The sequence below is a fragment of the Bubalus bubalis genome, chromosome 6 (assembly GCF_019923935.1).
Source record: "Bubalus bubalis isolate 160015118507 breed Murrah chromosome 6, NDDB_SH_1, whole genome shotgun sequence".
In the NCBI taxonomy this organism is placed as follows: domain Eukaryota; kingdom Metazoa; phylum Chordata; class Mammalia; order Artiodactyla; family Bovidae; genus Bubalus; species Bubalus bubalis.
This window is the reverse complement of record NC_059162.1, coordinates 36,303,918-36,319,143: the sequence shown is the minus strand read 5'-3', so window position 1 is coordinate 36,319,143 and position 15,226 is coordinate 36,303,918. Positions and strand designations below refer to the sequence as shown.

Below are 15,226 nucleotides of genomic sequence, written 5' to 3'. Positions count from 1 at the left end.
GAAGAGCATTACAAAAAGGGAAGCCCTGTTGGAGAAACATTTTGGGGTGAGAGCATGCAAGGGAGTTTGAAGTGTTAATCTGAAGATAATAATGTTTTTAGATAAATGGGTTAATGACTATACTTAATACTGTATTGAACACTAGAAATACGCTGAGCGTAGATTTCAGGTATACTCATCACACACAAAAATGCTAAGTATGTGAGAGGATGTGTTAATCAGTTTGACTGTAGTAATCATTTCACTATGTAAATGTATATCAAATCATTGGCTAGTACACATTAATTATATTCAACTTTAATTATATATGTGTGTGTGTATATATATATGAAATATGGCTTAGGCACCTTCATCTTGTTTCACTGGTGTCATTGGGAATGGCCTGGAGTGGAACAAAGCTGAAGGCAAGGAGAAAGGGTAACTTCTGTGGCAACCCAGTCAGAAGTAACAAAGACCTGAATTAAAGCAGTGGTCCTGGAGGCAGAGGAAGCGGATAGCTTTCAGAGAGGATAAAGACATAAAACTGCCAGGATCAGGTTACTGATGAGGGTGAGTAAGGGAGAGGGAGAGCCAAGGCCAGCTGTGGGTAGAAGAAGGTACCCTTGTGCTGAGAGGGGATCCCAGGAGGCAGAGAGGAAGATGGGAAGAGCTGAGGGAAGGTGAGGTGTCCACTGGAGCACCTGAGACTCAGACTGTCCTGTGTCACTGCCCGAAGAATCTTAATAAAACACTATTTTCAATATACTTCTTCATCTGTGGAAAGGTTGCACAGGGAGGATAGGTTTAGATTAGTTGTTCTTGAAGATTTCTTCAAGTGATTTTTTAAAAAAAAAGAATTGATTATATGTCACTGCCAAGGAATTTACACAAAAGTTTCAAATTCTAACCTCTCTGCCTGGCTTTTAGGCCTTCCATTTTAATTTGGGCCTCTGTGCCTCTCTAATGTTGTTTATTGCTGCTTCCTCAGCCACACTCTGCTCTAGGGAGAGCAGTGCCTCCTGGGCTCCTGTGGATGCTCATCCAGAATCCCCTGTACCATTTCTTTTACTCATCCACTGGCTGAGCTCAGCATATCCTCCCATTTCTTCAGGGTGACTCCCTTCTCCATACTGTCCTCTGTATTGTAGCCCTTGGATATCTTCTCTGAACATCCACTTATCCTCAATTCTTACTGAGGAATGCAATCAATTATATGTTTTCTATTATTTAGAGCTCTAATTATTTTATGTATAGTTTGCTTAAGGGTTTTTGATGTCTGGAGCAGGGCTGGGTGAGTTGGAGGAGCATCATATAAGCTAGTTTATTTATATATGGCTTTCATCTCTGATGGAATTGTCTCGCCCTGACTTTGCCAAAATTACGTCAATACATCCTTAAGAGGTAGTTCAAATTTTTTGTCTCATCTAAGCCCCAGACTGAATTAGTCCTTCTCTTTCCATATGTATTATATGTGACGTGTATACTTTAATGGGCTTCCCTGGTGGCTCACATGGTAAGAATCCACCTGCAATGCAGGAGACTTGGGTTCAGTCCCTCATTTGGGAAGATCCCCTAGAGAAGGGAATGACTACCCACTCCAGTATTCTTGCCTGGAGAATCCCATGAAGAGAGGAGCATGCTGGGCTACTGTCCATGGGGTCACAAAGAGTCAGACATGACTGAGTGGACTTAGCAGAAGCACATGTACTCTGTAATGTATAACCTGTACTTAAGCATGCATATATAAATGTGTATCTATGAGCATGTCTCAGTTGTGTATCTCAGTCTAAACCAACATCTTCGATAATACATACAAGAGGCAAACAAGTTCATTTTAATATTCTTAAATAACCACACCCAGTGTAATTACTACTTGACCTTTGAGAAGATTTGTGCAGACAAGAGGATCTCATGTTTGTATCCATGGAATTCCATTAGCATGTTGCAACACAAGGATAGAAGGTTGAACTCATCCAGAGAATAAGCCCATCAGTTGACAGAAGGCAGGTGATAAGATCTCTCACCAGATTAAAAAGGGAAGGGCAGCAACTCATTAGGAAACACATAGATGTCTGCTTAATTACTTGAAAAATGTCTGAGCCAGTACATTTTATGACACCCAGAGGGTATAAACATGCCCATAAATTTAATTAATTTTCTTTCTTCTTTCATTGCACCTGTATGGCCTAAAGGAAAAGAAGTCTAATGAAACTACAATCAAGCACTTCTGCTGGACTTCCACAATTCATTTGGGCAATATTCAGAAAATGAAATACTGAATTTTCCATCAGTTTATGGGGAGAAATGTATTTGGAAAAATGCAGCCCAGCAGTGAAATTATACCTATGTCAAATTCTGATCAATGGCTCCCTCAGCTTTATTTCCAAAAAGAGTTTAAATCTCTTTATAGATGTATTAAAATATATTTAATACTCATAAATCTCTAAGGGGAAAATCAGCATGAGATATTATCATTTTCCTAGAGAAAAGCATTATATGAGAATGAGAGGCTTAGGAGTTGGTCAAACCTTCTGAGCAAGTAATCCCATTTGCTTTCTCTTACAGTAGCATAACCCACACATTTTTGTTAAAAATCTTTTAAGTCTGTTATATTATTATTTTATCAATTGCAGACTTAGTAGTAATAAGTATGCTTGAATACCTGTTATAATAATATTATATCACCTAATGAGTGTGCTATTTATCAGAGACTAGTACTTTCCATATCTTATCTTGAATCCTCATAACAACATTGCAAGGAAAGGATTATCCCTTTCAGAATGACTCCTTAAGAGATGCGGGACTTATTCAAGGTCACATAGCTAGTAAGTGTTGAAACTGGGATTCAAAACCAGGTCTTTTGGGCTCTAAAATCTGTGCTCATTTTAGTTTGTTATATGAACAGTAATGTCAAGTCATTTTTTTCCTTGTTAACTCAGTAACTCCAAACATACAAAAAGTCCATAGACAATACCCTGTTTTTGTAAAAGAATCTTGACATTATTGAGCTTTGAGTAGTGAATTATTTATTGGAGCTTCTGGACTTAGCCTGTTTTCTCAAGAGTTTAGAGAGAAAGACTCCAGCTGCATGTGATTCCATTTAACTTAATATATATTTCTCTATGTCAGTTTGTCCTTACAATAAGCAAGAAAGGGCTTCTTACGTATGTGGTGTAGAGGAAAGGGAAAGCAAAACATCGTATATCGAGCAGCTACCATGTGTCCATTATATGCTCAGCATTTGCATGTATTAACTCACTCAAAGCAAGTGGGTGATGGAAGTGACCATTGAGAGGCAATGCCCACTGGAAACACCTCAAGGTAGTTCTTCCACTTACCTTAGAATTCTGCTTTTAAAAGACACAGTGGAAAATGCCAAGCTTCACAGTCAAACATATTTTGGGATAATTTGAAAATTGCTATTAGATAAAAGTGAAATGAAATATTTTTATTTAGCTGTTATTTTTTCATGAAACACCATAGTTAGTGTTGTTTTCAATTTTAATCTCTTGTAAACTCATTGACTGTTAATGTTTAGTGGGCTCATAAACTAATTTGAATTGATCTGATTCTGCACAATCAAGCCCATTATACTTGTTTCAATTTTTTGCATCATGGCTCTAACATCTGGAAGCTATGAAAAGCACAGCAGCCTGTTTAAAGAGACTGCCACAAGAAATCATGTTAAAGGACATATTATTAAGACTTGGCTAACCATTGGCACTAAAGCTCCTACCATGCTTTCTCAGTTTCTGTATTTCACATTTCAGGGATGGAGCATGTGTGGAAGGCAGCTCCCAAAACCATACTTAGGAATTGCTTTTCCCCAAACACATTCTTTTCTAGGTACCTACTAAACCCTCCCTGCCTCTCATGCTCCCTCCCTTCACCTGGTTTATCTCCCCAGTGCTGTTACTAAGTTATCTGTCACTAGTTCCTCATTGACATTTTGGACCTAATTGGGTCTAGCTAACAAATTCCTGTGGCAGAGTCAGAAAAAACTTTCGTGTTCAAATTCTTCACCATCATGTAAGTCTCAGTATGACTCTATGCCTTTGTGTTTTCTCTAATAGTTATTCTTTGAAGAAGCTAGTAAACAAGTTATTCTGCCTTTGAAAGTGGGACATTTTTTAAAAGAGTCAGCCTGAAATTTTATATCATCCATGAAAGTGAAAATGTTAGTCGCTCAGTTGTGTCCGACTCTGCGACCCCATGGACTGTAGCCTGCCAGTCTCCTCTGTCCATGGAATTCTCCAGGCAAGAATACTGGAGTGGGCAGCCACTCCCTTCTCCAGGGGACCTTCCTGACCCAGGGATCGAACCTGGGTCTCCCATATTGCAGTCAGATTCTTTATGGTCTGAGCCGCCAGGGAAGCCCATGTCAGCCATAGCAAAGGGGAATTAAGATACCAAATTCATTCACCTTTTTGCATTCATTTTAAACCTTGATTTAGATTAAAATATGTTTTCATTTTTTGCCATTTAAAATATATCCTTGATATATAGTGTCAGCTTTTGTGGATATGCAGGGCTTATAGTTAGAGAGAATAGTCTTTGCAGTCTGACTGCATGCCCTGACTCTACCACTTAACTAGCGGTGTAACCTTGAGAAATTCTCAGCCTTCTTGGGCTGATTCCGCATTTGCCATACTATATTTCATAAGATTCCTGTGAACATTAAAAGAATTAGAATATTTGGCACAAGTGTGTGCTTAACAAATTTTATTTATTATTATGATGATGCATTTGCTAGTTCTTAAAATTCACAATCAAGTGCTATATTCCTGTTGTGGAAAGGAAAAAATACACAAAATGAGTAAAAGTGACATATATTTTCCTAGAGCCTACCACTAAGAGGCAATTTGTGTTACCACTTTCATCTGTTTTATTCCAGTTTCTAACAAACTCTTCCACTTATAATCAGTATTGTTGTTGTTGTTCAGTCGCTCAGTCGTGTCTGACTCTTTGCGACCTCGTGGACTGCAGCACACCAGGCTTCCCTGTCCATCACTATGTCCCGCAGCTTGCTCAAACTCATGTCCATTGAGTTGGTGATGCCATCCGACTGTCTCGTCCTTTGTCGCCCACTTCTCCTCCTGCCTTCACTCTTTCCCAGCATCAGGGTCTTTCCAATGAGTCAGCTCTTCTCATCAGGTGGCCACAGTATTAGAGCTTTTTGGTTATTATCAGTGTAACCTTGAGCTAATCACTTAACTTCTCTAAACTGTGGTTACCATGTCAGTAAAATGAGGATGATTATATCACCTACTCCAAAGGACTGTTGTGATGATTAACTGAGATATCACATGTGTTTACATGCTTAGCTGGGTACTTGGCCTGTGTTTACATTGAAACACATGAAGTACTAATATTCACCATATTTGGCCCATGGAAAAGACAATTTCATTCAGTTCAGCCTGATGTGAAGAGTTCTGTATAGAGCTTTTATGATAATGCTCTGCAGGGTTGTGATGATACACAAACGGGGAGGCCACAATCCTATAGGCAAGAGAAAATATTCACTTAAAATCAAACTAACAAGCAAACATTTCTAATGTAAAACTGGTGTGTGCCCTCACATTGGCATATGTTTAGTGCAGATGATGGCAGTGAAGGTAGACCACACTGTCTGAAAAGATTCAGGGCAGCTATATGGCAAAGGTGACAGCTGAGCCAGACTGAGAAATGCCTAGGGTCTAAACCTACCAAAATGCAAGGAAAGGGCATTTTAGGTAGAGAAAACATTTGGAGCAAAGAAAGAGCAGTAGCTGCAGACACAGTGTGCCATTGGTTTGGTCAGAACATAAGGTGTGTGAGGATTGGAGGTCCTCCCTGAACACAGTACCATGCTCTTGGCTGGCACCTGGTATACACTGGAGCTGTTCACCATTTGTCGGGTCAAGTATCCAACAGCTTTCTATTAACTGATAGCCATTAAGTAATTGGGGATGAAGAATGTTGTAGTGATGAAAGCCAGTAGAAGTAACCTAATTTAGAGGAGAGCATAAGAATTTGGGCAGATTCCATCTAGGGCCTGAGTCTGGGGAATGAGAAGTCCAGTGGTACTTTTTGGAATAGGAGCAAAGGAAGTGATGGATGAGAAAGGGTGATTATCAGAATTCATTTTGGGGCACACCAATTTGTAGTCTAGTAGGAAGCTCAAAGTTTAGTCCTGGAGCTCAGAAAGAAACTGAAGATGTGAGATGGGCTTTAATTTCATTTTAAGAGGAGGGACTCTTGAGCCAATGCTTTTCTAAATTTAGTCAACTTTGGAATAACCTAGAAATGATGTTACAAGGCACATTTCTGGGTCTTATCTCTCCAGATTCAGATCAATAGGGTATGTTTGGAGGGGAACCGAAGAATATGCATTTTGAAAAATTAGCTTAAATTACTCCACTGTGACTTTGAGCAAGTAATTTATTCTGAAGTTTCAGTTTTTGCCCATATTAAATGGGAAAAATATCTAACTTTGATATTTGGTATTCTCGCCTCATTTTGGTAGAAATAAGGAGAGACAGTGCAAGGAAAGCAGCTTGTGATGCAGGTGGCTCGTAAGTAGGTTGTCAATTGGAAATTTTGGTGTGGGGGTGGGGGTGCAGAGACACAGGGAGGCGTGTAAATTGAAGTAAAGAGTTTCTAGGAAAAAGTATGGTCATCACTGTATCTTGTGTGATATTGCAAGTTGATCAAAAAAGGAGAAAATGAGAAAAGGCTGCTGAATTTAACAAGTGGAAGTCATAGCTGAGAATTGTATATGTGGACAAGAGACTAGGGAGTGAGGAGACTGGGAGCAGGGTAATGAGTATCCTTTGGGCTTCCCAGGTGGCTCGGTGGTAAAGAATCCACCTGACAAGCAGGAGACATGGGTTTGATCCCTGGGTTGGGAAGATCCCCTTGAGAAGGAAATGGCAAACCCACTCCAGAATTCTTGCCTGGAGAATCAGCATGGACAGAAGAGCCTGGAGGGTACAGTCCATGGGGTCACAGTCAGACATGACTTAGAGACTAAACAGCAACTGAATGTCCTTTACTTGTTCAAGTACATAAGACTATTTAATGATATGGAAAAACACTAGCTGTGTTCTCTTTAGTAAGATACAGTATAAATCAGAATGACCCTATGTTTTTTCTAAAAACATTTGTATACACACATAAAGAGTAGATGGATATATTCTAAAATGTTGTATAGGTTATATCTAGGTAGTTGCATTAGGGTGATAATTTCATCCTTTTGCTTAACTATATTCGCTAACTTTTTGATAATTGACATATTGGTTATAACAAAAATAAAATAGTAAACAGTGTTCTTTTTAACATTTAATAATTTTTTATTTATTTAATTTTGGCTGCACCAGGTCTTTGTTCCTGCATGGGCTTTCTCTAGTTGTGGTAAGCAGAGGCTACTCTCTAGTTGGAATACACGGGCTTCTCATTGTGATGGTTCCTCTTGTTATGTATCATGGGCTCTAGTATGCTCAGGCTTCAGAAATTGCAGTTTGCAGGTTTAGAGCATGGGCTCAGTAATTGTGGCACACAGGCTTAGCTGCCCTGTGGCGTAAACATTGTTCTTGCATGATGTGGATGACCAAGAAAGATTAGTATCTCTGATGGTAACGGGACTAAAATAAAGGGCTTTATTTTTTATTTTTAAAAATCATAGAACATTTTTGTTTGCTTGTTATACAAGGTAGAGGCAGAGTGAGGTGTGGATAAAATCCAGGAAGAATCAATTTGGGATTGTGTCAGATTAAGGAGTGAGCCCTTGGAATGGGGAAGGTGTCAGTTTATGAAAGAATGGGGAGAAAATTGATGAAAATAATGATGACAACTTGTGGAATAAAGGTAATACTTACATGGGAATTTTGAAAACGTTAGTTGCTTTGAGATGCTTTTATTAGAGAAAAAAAGCTATGGATTTGATCCCTAATGGGATAGTTAACTTCTTCCCACTTCTATAGGCTAAATAGTTTTAATGTTAGCCTTCTGTTTTATAAAAAGATGCCTAGGGTAGCAAGGGATGACATATAAGAGAATTCATGGATCTCTGAAAATGTATTGGCATCGTGCCAGGAAATGCTCATGGGTATGCGTTTGCCAATTCTGACACAGCACCCAACCTTACCTGAATATCTGTTTGAGAGTATAAAACCCTAAATTAAGGCTTATGTTCTGCAGATTTCTCTCCTTGAAAAGGACTGTCATCATAGGTTTGTTTAGGAACATCCGAGAAACACATTTTCAAGAAAACTGATGCTTATCAGGACACTTACATGCATTGGTCATTAATTTCTAAGTCTGGTAATTTAGGACACATCTCCAAAGTAATGAGTCTTAGTTTCCCGGACACCAGGTTGTCTCACCCTCTCTGCACAGTGAACTCTTCAAGAGGATGGTGAAGCACAGTCCCCTGAGTTGTTTGGGTAGCTTCTGTGGTCAGATATCTGTTGGTTCCTAAAGATTTTACTAAAAAGGATTTGATTCAGTTTCCCTGCCTAGAATGCTGCAGTTTTGAATGCTCCCTACTGGGTTACTGTCTTCTTTTTCTTCTGAGGTATTTCATGGTATTTAACAGAATTTACAGGATTGCAGTATGTTCATTTAATTATGAAAGAATAACAAGAAATTAAATTGCATCTTAGTTCACATTCTGGTACTAAGACAGCAATCCATTGCACTTAAAAATATGGATGTGTGTGTCAGAAAGAATCTAGTTTGAGACCCACCTCTGCAAATTATTAGCTCTGAGACTCAAAGGCTGAGTTTCTCATCTGTTGAATGATAGTCACTTTCCTTATAAGGTTAGAGTGGGTACTAAATGGATAATGCATGTTTATCAATCAGTACAGTATCTAGCATATATATATATATATATATATATATATGGCTTTCCCAGTGGCTCAGATGGTAAAGAATCTGCCTGCAATGCAGGAAACCTGGGTTCGATCCCTGGGTCGGAAAGATTCCCTGGAGAAGGGAAAATGGATAATGTGTGTTTATCAATCAGTGTAATATCTAGCATATAATAATATGTTTAATAAATGTTGTCTACTGCTACTGTTACTCTTAGTCTGCATATCCAGAGAATATCTCTAAAAAAAGTAAAAGATTGTCCCAAGGGGAAACACTTATTTATTATTAGACCAAAGTATAAGGTTTAAATGTGATGTAACTGAAGACTTAGCAGTTCCTTTTCAGTGGTGAAAGATTCTGGATAAGAGCTTGACTAGGAAGGGGCTCTCAAGACGGTTCTAGGATCAGCAGATATCATCGTAGGCTATCACAGGATATTTCTATCCATCTCATAGGTCAGAGGCAGGTGAGAAGCTCCTGCTCACAGGACAAAGAAATACGGAGTGAAAAATTTAAAAATCAGTAAAGAAAACTTGCCTATATTCACTGATAGATTCTCTATGAAAAATATATAGATATGTCTGTGCAAGCCTTTTAGAGAGTTAAGACAACATGGATTGAGGCTTCACACATGGTTTTGGAATTAAACAGATCTAGGTTTGAATCCCAGCTAAATCACATTACTAGCTCTGAGCATGATACTATGTAAACCATAGCTTCCTCCTTTTGATGGAATTAATTCAGATGCTGAAAGCAAATTAGCAGAGAGCATGGCATGAGGTAAGTAATCAATATGTTCGTCATATTTTTCTGTATATGGAAAATATGACGTTGGTGTGTATCCAGGCAGACAAAATCTTTCTATCCCAAGGAAATTCTCATGTGTATCCAGGTAAAACTGAGAATTTGTTTTCTAATCCTCCATTACTCTGTTGATCTAGAAATTTTGAATAATCCAGAGCTTTTTTTTTAAAACTAGAAACCCTCCTAAATAATTAACGTTTTAATTGCCCAAATAGCCACCAGCCAGAACCACAGACTAAAGAAGTATAGGTGAAAGGCTGTAGAGACCATGCTTGTTGGGACCAGTACTGTTCTAAGCACTTGGCAAATAATGTTACCTGCAAATCTCACGTTAATGCTTTGAGGTACACAAATATCATCTGTATTTTATAAACAAATGGTATGAGATTCAGAGAGAAGAAGTATCTTGTCCAAAGTTGTGCAGCTTGTGAGAGCAGGCAGCGTTTGAACTGGGGTCTGTTGTCTTTAAAGCCACTTTTTATCCAGTGTCAACTGTGTAGCATATACAAATACAATATATTATGACTATATGATAACGTCCTAGTGAACTCTGTGAGTCTTAATTTGACTAAATTGATCCCAGATGTTAAATGCTAAATTTAACATGTTCTGGGGGTTTTTTTCCCCCTGCTATTTAAATACAATCATTAACAGAGGTAGGAAGTAAAATGTTGCATTTGAGATAAATGCCACCACATTCATATTCCTTTTTCCCTCTCTCATTGTATAAGAGAAGAATTTGTCATTAATGTGACAAAAGTTTTATTTCTCAGAAATAAAACACACGTCGATTCACATGCCTCCAGGGCAGTGTCATACAGATGTGGAGCTCAGCACGCAGCAGGCACACAAATGGCAGTTTTCTACCCAACTGTGTTTCTCGCAGCTTCACTATCCTTATCGCCTAAGGTGGTTTCTCCAGCCCCCATCAGCCTAGTGGTGAAATACAGGGTAACAAACACTGTTTCTTTGACTATCTGCCCATTCATTATTGAGTGTCCTCTATCACTCTAAAGATTTCCTCAGTTATTCCAAGGAGATTTGCTCGCGGTCTTCATAGGTACCAACTTGTATGTTCTAACTTCCCAAAGTGATGGCACCGGTGGTTATCTTTGATGACCTGCGATGTCTGTGAACCTGCTGCCACTCTTGGTGCCTCCTAGCAAAGCTGCAGAGTCTTAAGGGTACTGCTTACAAAGAAAGACCAATGGTTTGTTATGTTCTCTAGAAATCCTGAAGCCTCAAAACTACTTCTGTATAATATTTTTTGCGTGATAGGGAAAACCCAGTTCTCCACTTGAAGATTTTGTTCCATAAACTGTAGTGGACCTGCGTAGGGTTGTGGGGTCCAACTCCCTCCTCCCTGGGTCTAAGTTTTAGCCCTCTGTCAAGCGGCAATGTGGCCATGGGCAATTACTTAATCTCCCCCTTTGGCTGGGTTTCTTATCTGTAAAGTGGGGCTTTAGAACGTTCACAGGGTTGCACCTGGTCCAGAGTGAGGGCTCAGTAAATGTTGACCACTGTTGTTATTATATGACTATTTAAAGGAAACTGGTCAGGTACTCAGGATAGCACAGAGATTTTAATCTGCTCTTCTAGTATATATGTCGAGCTCCTCTCCCTAGGACTCAGCCATGAGTTGGAGGATTCCATGAGTAGTAAGCTCTTGGCTTTATTAAAAAATGTCCTGTTCTCTAATTCTTTGGCAATAACCTTTCATTGTTTTCATGTCCTTCATTATTCCTTCCTTAGGATTCACTCTTGCCTAGCTAGTTCCCCAGTCCCTTGAGTAAATCAATTCCATTGGGTCTGTTTCACCAGGCATCCAAATAGACCAAGATGTGTCTGTCTTTTTGAACTTCAGCTAGAGTTAATTTTGGCTCAAATTGCAAACAAGCATTCTGTGTGTGTGTGTATGTGTCTTTCTGTCTCTTACAAACAGGGACTTATTTTTTTTGGCATCAGAAACTTTTCATTATAATTTGCTTGTAAAATTAACTCTGGTATACTTGACTCCTTAAATCTCTTTCAAAGATACTTTGTCAGTGGAGTTTCAATAGAACATCATTTGAGATGATAGTCACTTACATGAATCCTCCCAGATAATCTTTAAATGATGTTAACTGGTTCTTCTTGAACCTTAAAGCCAGAATTCAAAACTAATGGAAAGATATTCTTAGTAGTTTATTAAAACACTTATTAATATGACTTCTAGATAGCAATCGCCTATGCTTCTTTTGTTCTTATTCAAGTACTACATATGTGTCAGACAATCCATATAAGCTATTCTTGCATCAATGTAAAACATTTTTTTTTTTTTTTGCTAGATGAGACCTGAATCACAAGGATTCTTTTCTAAAGGCAAAATTTAAACAATACCTCTAAGACAAAAATAGCACTATCCCTTTCACTGATAACTCATTTGAGGTTAGGATTTAGAGTTAGTCCAGAGTGAGGTTAGGATTTAGAGTTAGTCCAGAGTTTCATTAATCTGTTTCTCTTCTCTCCCATGTTCTTGATTTTTCTGAATATTGAAATACTAATCAGTGTTTGCTTTTTACGTACTGGGAGATTTCAAGTCTGAGATCAGACTTTATTGTTTTTCCGTAAACTGTAACATCTGTTTATACAATCGCTTTTGACCTAACACATCAGAGAAAATTTCTATCTTGGTTATAGTATTCCTTGCATGTTTAGAGAAAGCCAGACACTCCTGTGAAAGCATGGCTCTAAATTCTGTAATAGGTTATCTCAGACATGTGGAATCATCACATCTTCCTAGAAATTGAGAAACAATAATAATAATTATTATCATTGGCCAAGTGACTACTACATGGCATCTACTGGACCAAGTTTACAGTAACCTCAGATAAATTAATAAGGTAGTCATTATTATTATTAAATTATTATTATTTTAATATTATTAATTATTTTAATCAATACTAATATTATTGGTATTGTTTATTATTAATAAATAATATTAAAATTAATTTTAATATTATTAATTATTATTAAATTAATAAGTGTCATTATTCTTGTTTTATACACAAGGAAACTGAGGCTCAGGGAAGTTAAATATGGCATTGTTCCTCCAAGTCCAGATGTTAAAACATTTTGAATTCTGATACGGCTGTGAGGCCTGGATCAACGAAAAGCTCTCCATCAGCTCGTGAGGTGTACCATTTAGTTTCTTGTGTATGTGAACGTAGTGGCCAGACCAGAGTGCAGTGAATGAGGTCGTGTGCCGTGTGTGGTCAGCCTACCAGGTGGAAGCGTTACTTTCTGAGCGCATCTCTGCTGTTCTGATCATTGTTCACAACATCCAAGTAACTGCTGTAAATGGAGTGAGGGCCTCCTTCTAAGCAGGCAACTGGTAAAAATGCTTGAGGATGTGATGAAATAAAGCCTCAGACTGTCTTCATGCTAAATCAAAGAGTTGCATAGTGAGCCCATCAAGGTACTAGGCAGATTAGAACTGCTCATATCAAGCAAAAGACTTTGGGCTGGCAGCAAGACTAAGAGAGTGGAAATGTTACAAATGAAGAAAGGGTTTTTGCCTAGCAGTCCCATTTTGAATTGGTAGCTTCACTAATAACTGATTGAAGGACAATCAATTCTGTGCTCGATAAGTGAGTGCCCTCAGTTGATCCAGCGTTAGCCTTTTTGTCCACATACTTGATGTTATTTTCTCATCAAGTATGCTTTCTTTGAAAATAAAAAAAACAGCACACAATTCAAAATCTAGAAGGAGAGGATTCCTTCACTGCCCTCTCAGGCTCTTAATTCTGTCTGTCTGAAGTGACTTATTTATACTGCAAGAAATTATGATGTGTTTAGTACATCTCAAAGTTATTTTCATTTATTTTTTTCTTTTTAATTTATTTTTTTATTGAAGGATAACTGCTTTACAGAATTTTGTTGTTTTCTGTCAAACCTTAGCATGAATCCCCGCCATAGGTATACATATAAACCCCTCCCTTTTGAACCTCCCTCCCATCTCCTGCCCCATCCCACCTCTCTGGATTGATACAGAGCCCCTGTTTGAGTTTCCTGAGCCATACAGCAAATTCCCATTGGCTATCTATTTTACATATGGTAATGTAAGTTTCCATGTTACTCTTTCATACATTTTACCCTCTCCTCCCCTCTGCCCATGTCCATAAGTGTTCTCTATGTCTGTTTCTCCATTGCTGCCCTGTAAATAAATTCTTCAGTACTGTTTTTCGAGATTCCATTTATGTGTGTTGCTGCTGCTAAGTCACTTCAGTCGTGTCCGACTCTGTGCGACCCCATAGATGGCAGCCCACCAGGCTCCCCTGTCCCTAGGATTCTCCAGGCAAGAACACTGGAGTGGGTTGCCATTTCCTTCTCCAATGCATAAAAGTTAAAAGTGAAAGTGAAGTCGCTCAGTTGTGTCCAACTCTTAGCGACCCCATGGACTGCAGCCTACCAGGCTCCTCCATCCATGGGATTTTCCAGGCAAGAGTACTGGAGTGGGGTGCCATTGCCTTCTCCGATATGTGCATTATCTTTCTCTTTCTGACTCACTTCACTCTGTATACTAGGTTCTATGTTCATCCACCTCAGAACTGACTCAAATGTGTTTCTTTTTATGGCTGAGTAATATTCCATTGTGTATATGTACCACAACTTCTTTATCCATTCGTCTGTCGATGGACGTCTAGGTTGCTTCCATGTTCTAGCTATTGTAAACAGTGCTGCAGTGAGCAATGGGATACAGGTGTCTTTTTCAACTTTGGTTTCTTCAGGGTATATGCCTAAGTGTGGGATTGCTGGGTCATATGGTGGTTTTATTCCTAGTTTTTTAAGGGATCCCCATACCGTCTTGCATAGTGGCTGTATCAATTTACATTCCCACCAACAGTGTCCCCTTTTCTCCACACCCTCTGCAGCATTTATTGTTTGTAAACTTTTTGATGATGGCTCTTCTGACCACTGTGAGGTGATATTGTGGTTTTGATTTGCATTTCTCTAATAATCAGCGATATTGAGCATATTTTTGTGTTTGTTAGCTATCTGTATGTCTTCTTTGGAGAAATGTCTGTTTAGGTCTTTTTCCAACTTTTTGATTGGGTTGTTACTACAAAGCTACAGTCATCAAGACAGTATGGTACTGGCACAAAAACAGAAATATAGACCAATGGAACAAGATAGAAAGCCCAGAAATAAACCCATGCACTTATGGGTACCTTATTTTTGACAAAGGAGGCAAGAATATACAATGGAACAAAGACAGCCTCTTCAATGAACGGTGCTGCGAAGACTGGACAGCTACATGTAAAAGAATGAAATTAGAACACTTCCTAGCCCCATACACAAAGATAAATTCAAAATGGATTAAAGACCTAAATGTAAGACCAGAAACTATAAAACTCTTAAAGGAAAACATAGGCAGAACACTTGATGACATAAATCAAAGCAAGATCCTCTATGACCCACCTCCTAGAGTAGCAGGAATGAAGACAAAAGTAAATAAGTGAGACCCGATTAAACTTAAAAGTTTTTGCACAGCAAAGGAAACTGTAAGCAAGGTGAAAAGACAGCCCTCAGAATGGGAGAAAATAGTAGC

The 15,226-nt window shown here is 38.6% G+C and overlaps 1 protein-coding gene across 7 annotated transcripts in view; it reads left to right on the top strand.

Annotated features, from left to right (window-relative positions):
• Positions 1-15,226, top strand: part of NTNG1 (netrin G1) — a 368,374-nt gene that overhangs the window by 77,877 nt on the left and 275,271 nt on the right. The window lies entirely within an intron of this gene.